We start from the raw sequence: 6,785 nt of genomic DNA on the forward strand, positions 1-6,785 counted from the left end.
CAGGCTATGGATGTGGTGACTGCTCTGGCTTCTGCGGACGTGCCGCTGACGGAACCCTTAGTGACGGGGGCTGACGGGGCTGTTGACAAGACTGATGCGGATAGAGCCGCCAAGTGGGCGCGCAAAAAGGAGAAGATGATGTACTACTGTTGTGGCGAGAGAGGTCACTTTATTTCTGAGTGTGAGACCGACCTTTGTGATACGTGTCGCAAGCCCGTGCATGAATCGGGATAGTGCCCCATTCTACGAGATCAGATGCCGAGTATCACCAAAAAAAATCCCATCCAACTCGTATCTATCTTCCATAACGATTGTCAGCTTCTCGACGATCTCCTCGACATGGTCTATGCCAGGCTCGCCGGCCGAGTCGACCGTGTCCGCTTCGCCGCTGTGTGTGGGTCGTGGCGAGCCGTCGTCGCATCGACACACCCGCCACGTCTCCCATGGCTGATCCTCGACCCGAGCGGCCGCGACAAGCATGAACGGAGCCAGGTTTTGAACATAGGGAAGGCGAAGAATACAACGAACATATACTTTTTTCTATAATGACCATGCAAAAGGAATGCAAGATAATATTTATTTTGCAATAGAAATATGGTTCGTTTTCGATTCTAGCTTTTGTAAATTTTACTTGTGACAAATATTGATCAGTAGTTTGTATATCAACTAATTTCGTTATCATGTATACAAACTAGTATATGTAGATTTCTAATCAACCTGAAATACAAACTCAGATGATAGAATAAGCGCATGCCTAAATTAACAGTACCTTTTTTTAATAAGTCAAGAAATTGCCAGCCCTAACCAATTCCATCTAAATTAAGAAGTTGCTCGTCTACTGGAGCCAGATGCGGACCAGTTCATCGGTATTGCATAGTACCCTCTCGTCTGGAAATACTTGTCCTTGAAATGGTTGTATCTAGACTTATTTTAGTTATAGATACATCCATCTATAATCATTTTGAAGACAAATATTTTCGGAAGAAGGGAGTATAAATCAAGAATCAAGGAGACTCACCAGGACTATTTTCCCATCGGCGCTTTTCCTGATGCGTTGTGCGGATGCCCTGGTCGAACTTCCCGGCGGCTACGCGCAGCGAGCGTGCCGTGCGTGTGTATCGGCGCCTATCGATTCAGGAGAATTCTCTCGATCGTGGCCCCCGCTCGTCCCCCCGTGGCTCCGCCCCTGGCGAAAAGGAGAAGCACGTGTACGGCCTCGCGGACGGTGCTGTCCTGCCGCGCTTCCCGTTCCCAAGCGAGGCCGTCGGTGGCAGCCACGGCGGTGGCTGGGCTGCCTTCTTGGATGATTAACAGTTACGGATCATCAACCTTTTCTCCGGTGCCGAGGTGGCGCTCTCTCCGACGCAAAGGATGCGGTGCACCCATGATCCGTTTTTCCCGCAAAAGGTAATATTCTCCGAGCCGCCCACCTTGAGCGGTTGTATCCTCGCCGCCATTGTTAAACTGTAAATGTACACTTTGTATATGATCTGTTGTAAGTGGCTGAGTCCACCCCTATTTTATAGGATCGGCAGCGCTCGTGGCCTGCGTGCCTCAATTCTAGGAGCGCTTGCCTCCCTTATATGCTGTACATTGTAACCGAATTAATTAAAGAAGGAAATCATCTCTCTAACTTGGTATCAGCGACCAGACCCTCCCAATGGCCGACACCGGCTCGTCCTTCTCCTCCGCCGCTCCGACCTCCGGCACTTCTCCGAGCTCCTTCTCCTCCCAGGCGCCCGGTGCCGGCACCTCCTCGGCCACCTCCCCGGCGTCTTTATCGCCCTTTGTTTTCGGTACCACCCCCTCCCTCATCAACTCCATCTCCGCTGCCGCGGGCACCCACTTCGCCCCTCTTTTCCAATCCACTACCCCGCCGGCGCCGCCCCTCGTCACCCCATATTCAATGACCACGTCACCAACCACATCAAGTTTCTCCTCGATCCTGCTGCCCACAATTATCACAAATGGAAGTCCTTCTTCCTCATGGTGCTCCTCCGCTATGGTGTCTCCTTCCTCATCGAGCAGCCCCTCCCTCCCAATGCTAATGCTCAACTGCTTGAACTCGATGCCCATGTCGCCCTCTGGATCCATGCCACCCTGGCTGATCCCCTCGTCGACCACGTCGTCGGCGCCACCACGACCTTCACCCTCTGGAAAAAGATCCATGACTTCTTCCTCGCAAATCGGGCGGCTCGTTTCATGATCCTCAACCGCCAATACCGCAATCTCAAACAGGGTGATTTCTCTGTCACCGAATATGCCCGTCGCATGAAGCTCCTCACTGATGGCCTTGCCGATATCGATCATGCGGTCACTGAGGTGGATCTCACCACCCAGTTTCTTCACGGCCTCGACAAACGCCTGGACACGATCCGGGTTGTTCTGGGTGATCAGGCCTCCTCCATGCCGTTCGACACCGTCCTCTCTCGCGTCGCCTTGGCCGAGGAGTCCATGGAACAACGGGCGGCCGAAGAGAGCGCATCGGCGTTCGCCTTCTCCGGCGCTGGCTCCTCCCACACCGGGGGCTCCTCCGGCGGTGCCGGGCATGGCGACCACCCCTCCGACCGCGGTGATCGCTCCGCAGGCAGTGAGCGGCCCCATGGGCGCCCACAGTCGCCACCCACCCAACCGGGCCGCGGTGGTGATCGCGGCGGCAATAGCAGCGACCGTGGCCGCGGCCGCGGACGCGGGCGTGGACGCGGCGACCACTCTGCTCGAGGCCCGTCTTCTACACCGACGCTCGCGCCCTTCACCGGCTACTTCGCCCCTTATGGCATGGCTCTCCCACCTCCGCGCTCTGGCTGGGTCCCTCCCAACGCCGCCGGCGTGCTTGGGCCGCGCCCCGGCTCTCATGCGCAGGCATATCCCATGTACCAGCCTGCGCCCATGGCGCCTGCTCCCTACTACTCCGCCCAGCCGCCATCATGGGAGCACGCCGCGATGCTCAATGCGGCGTACAGCAACGGCGGCTTTCCCGCCAACCCCGCCCCCGAGTGGTACCTTGACAGTGGTGCTTCTTCACACGTGACAGGCAATCCAGGTACCATTACCAAGTCTTGTTCTTTAAAGCATGTTCCTTCTTCTATTCTTGTCGGCAATGGGCATCACCTCCCTGTCATAGCCGCCGGTTCCGCCACTCTCCCCCCATCACCCTTCCGTCTCACCGACGTGCTTGTCTCTCCCAACGTCGTCACTAGTCTTATTTCCGTTCGTCGTTTTACTAAAGACAACTCTTGTTCTATTGAATTTTACCCCTGTGGTTTTCTTGTGAAGGATCTTCGCACTCGGAAGGTGCTCCTGATCTCCGCTAGCGACGGCGATCTCTACCCCTTCTTTGGAAATAGCCGCGCTCCACCAGCCGCCCTCACCATCTCCACGCTGGACTTGTGGCATCGCCGGCTTGGGCACTCCGGCGCGCACTCTCTGTCCACCTTAGCCAAGGATTTTCTTAGCTCTTGTAATAATGCGGCACACTCTCCATGTAATGCTTGCCAACTAGGTCGTCAACCGCGCCTTCCCTTCTCATCCTCGTTTAGCAAAACATTTGCACCATTTGACCTGATTCATTGTGACTTGTGGACGTCACCCGTTGTAAGTTTTTCCGGTTTCCAATATTATTTAGTTGTGCTTGATGATTTCACACACTACTCTTGGACCTTTCCCATGCGCAACAAATCCGATACATCTCTCATCCTGCAACGTTTCTTTACATTTGTTCACACAGTACAATGTTATCATCAAGGCTATGCAATGTGACAATGGTGGAGAATTCATCAACTCCTCCCTACGCTCCTTCTTCTCCTCAAATGGTGTAGTCTATCGCTTCTCTTGCCCTCACACATCTCCCCAAAATGGCAAGGCCGAACGACTCATTCGCACCACCAACAACGTCATCCGCACCCTCCTTCTCCAAGCGAACCTCACTCCTCCCTTTTGGGTTGAAGCACTCCACACGGCCACCTATCTCCTAAACCGGCGCCCCTCTCGTGCCATTGCGGATCACACACCTTTCTTTCTTCTCCACGGCACTCATCCCACATATGACCATCTTCGCATTTTTGGTTGCCTTTGTTTCTCCAACACATCCGCCACAATGCCACACAAACTTTCCCCTCGCTCCACACGCTGCATTTTCTTGGGTTATCCATTAGAACACAAGGGGTACCGATGTTATGATCTGGCCACCCGTCGCGTTATTGTTTCTCTTCACGTCATCTTCGATGAAACCTCTTTTCTGTATGAGCCGCCCCCTGCATGGCCACACAGTCTCCCCGCCACATCTGATCCCGCGCGCCCAACCAACCCAGCAGCATCCTCCTCGGATCTGCCGCCCTCCTCGTACTGGCCCCGCCACCCACCTGCGCCCGCATGCACCGCTCCGCCTCCCGCAGGCCTCCACTCCCCGCCCGGTCCCACCACTCCAGCAGACTCGGTCTCCCGCCCCAGCTCGCCCGGATCCCGCGTCGCCCCTTCCTCGACTCCCGCGCCCACCCCTCTGGCGCGATCCACCTCGCCCTCCGCGCCTGTCGGCTCTGCCGGCCCTGCCTCCACGGAGTCCGCGCCTGCTCCCTCTGCGCCCTCACCCCCGGGTCCCACCGAATCTGCCTCGGCCTCCGAGGCATGCACAGCCAGTACTCCCTCGCCACGTCTCCCTCGCCATGCAAAACCTGCTGAACCTCCACGTAACTCACACAAAATGATCACCCGAGCCAAACGCGGCTACTGTATGCCTCGTAAACTTTTTTTCGCTGACTCCACCACGCCATCCATTTCTCCCATACCTCCCACATATAAATCTGCTCTCCGGGATCCCAATTGGCGCCTTGCAATGCAAGAGAAATTTAATGCTTTAATCAACAATTCTACTTGGTCTTTGGTGCCTAAACCTGCAGGTGTGAACGTTGTCACGGGGAAATGGATCTACCGGCACAAGTTTCATCCGGATGGTTCCTTGACACGGTACAAAGCTCGTTGGGTCGTCCGCGGCTTCACTCAACGAGAGGGCATTGACTATGATGAGACATTCAGCCCGGTCGTCAAGCCCGCCACCATTCGCGTGGTGCTCTCTCTTGCCACATCCAACTCCTGGCCAATCCATCAATTGGATGTCAAAAATGCCTTCCTCCACGGTGACCTCAAAGAGACGGTGTACTGTTCCCAACCAGCCGGATTTGTGGATCCCTCTCACGCCGATCACGTCTGCCTCTTGCGTAAGTCCCTCTATGGCTTGAAACAAGCCCCCCGTACGTGGTTCCTCCGTTTCAAGTCATTCTTGTTATCCCTTGGCTTTACTGCCGCCAAGAGTGACTCTTCCTTGTTCACCTTCATCGTGGCTCTTCCATCGCTTACTTACTTGTGTATGTCGATGACATCATTCTTACCGCCAGCACCACCCACACCTTAGCCACGATCATTGATGCTCTCAAACGGGAGTTCTCCATGTCGGATCTCGGTCCTCTACACCACTTCCTAGGCATCAATGTCACACCCAACTCCTCCGGCATCTTTCTACACCAACAACAGTACACCCTTGAGATTCTTGACCGGGCTAATATGCTTCACTGTAAGCCAGTTTCCACTCCTATCGACACCACATCGAAACTGTCTTCCTATGATGGTCGCCTCCTCTCCAACCCCACATACTACCGCAGCCTCGCCGGAGCGCTCCAATACCTCACTCTCACCCGCCCAGATATAGCCTATGCGGTACAGCAAGTTTGTCTCTTCATGCATGAACCTCGTGACACACACATGCAGCTCATCAAACATATCCTTCGGTACCTCCAAGGCACTTCACACTATGGCATCCAGTTCTACAAGTCCTCCTCGACGGATCTCATCGCCTATACTGATGCTGATTGGGCGGGTTGCCCCGACACTCGCAAGTCCACCTCGGGCTTTTGCGTTTTTCTCGGCGCCAACATCATCTCTTGGTCCTCCAAGCGCCAACCAACCGTGTCCCGTTCGAGTGCAGAGACAGAATACCGTGGTGTTGCCAACTGCGTTGTTGAATCTTGCTGGCTTCGTCAGCTCTTATATAAGCTCAAGCGTCCTCCGTCACGAGCTACTGTCGTCTACTGTGACAACATCAGCGCCTCCTACCTCGCCAGCAATCCCATACAGCATCAGAGGACCAAACACGTGGAGATTGATCTACACTTTGTTCGTGATCGTGTTGCCCTCGGTGAAGCTCGCGTGCTCCATGTACCGTCCAGTTCCCAGTTCGCAGATCTCTTCACCAAGGGGCTACCATCACTAGTGTTTCATGATTTTCGTACCAACCTGAACGTCCTCCCAAACGGCGTTCCGGCTGAGGGGGGTGTTAAACTGTAAATGTACACTTTGTATATGATCTGTTGTAAGTGGCTGAGTCCACCCCTACTTTGTAGGATCGGCAGCGCTCGTGGCCTGCGTGCCTCAATTCTAGGAGCGCTCGCCTCCCTTATATGTTGTACATTGTAACCGAATCAATCAAGGAAGGAAATCATCTCTCCAACTGCCATCACCGATAAGTATATACTAGCAAAAAGGTTATGACTCGGGAGAAAAAAAATTCAGTCATATCTTTAGCTGGGTCAGTTGGACAAACTATGCGTGGCCGGTTGGCAGGTCCGGCCTGGCCCACAGTGCGCCGTCATATGGGCTTCCTCTGTTGGGCCAAAACGGGTGGCAAGTAACGAAACCAAATAGCTTATGTGAAATTAATTGAAGCAGGACCAAACGAAACGGGACGAAACCAAGAATATCACCTCCTTTTAATAATAGGTATAGATATAGATGGG

The 6,785-nt window shown here is 54.2% G+C and overlaps 1 pseudogene; it reads left to right on the top strand.

The window, feature by feature from the left end:
- Positions 1–1,660: 1,660 nt before the first annotated feature.
- LOC147982378 (uncharacterized) lies at positions 1,661–3,314 on the top strand (annotated as a pseudogene).
- Positions 3,315–6,785: the final 3,471 nt, after the last annotated feature.

Source organism: Triticum urartu, chromosome 3A (assembly GCF_056163025.1).
Source record: "Triticum urartu cultivar PI428250 chromosome 3A, HENAU_Tu73, whole genome shotgun sequence".
In the NCBI taxonomy this organism is placed as follows: domain Eukaryota; kingdom Viridiplantae; phylum Streptophyta; class Magnoliopsida; order Poales; family Poaceae; genus Triticum; species Triticum urartu.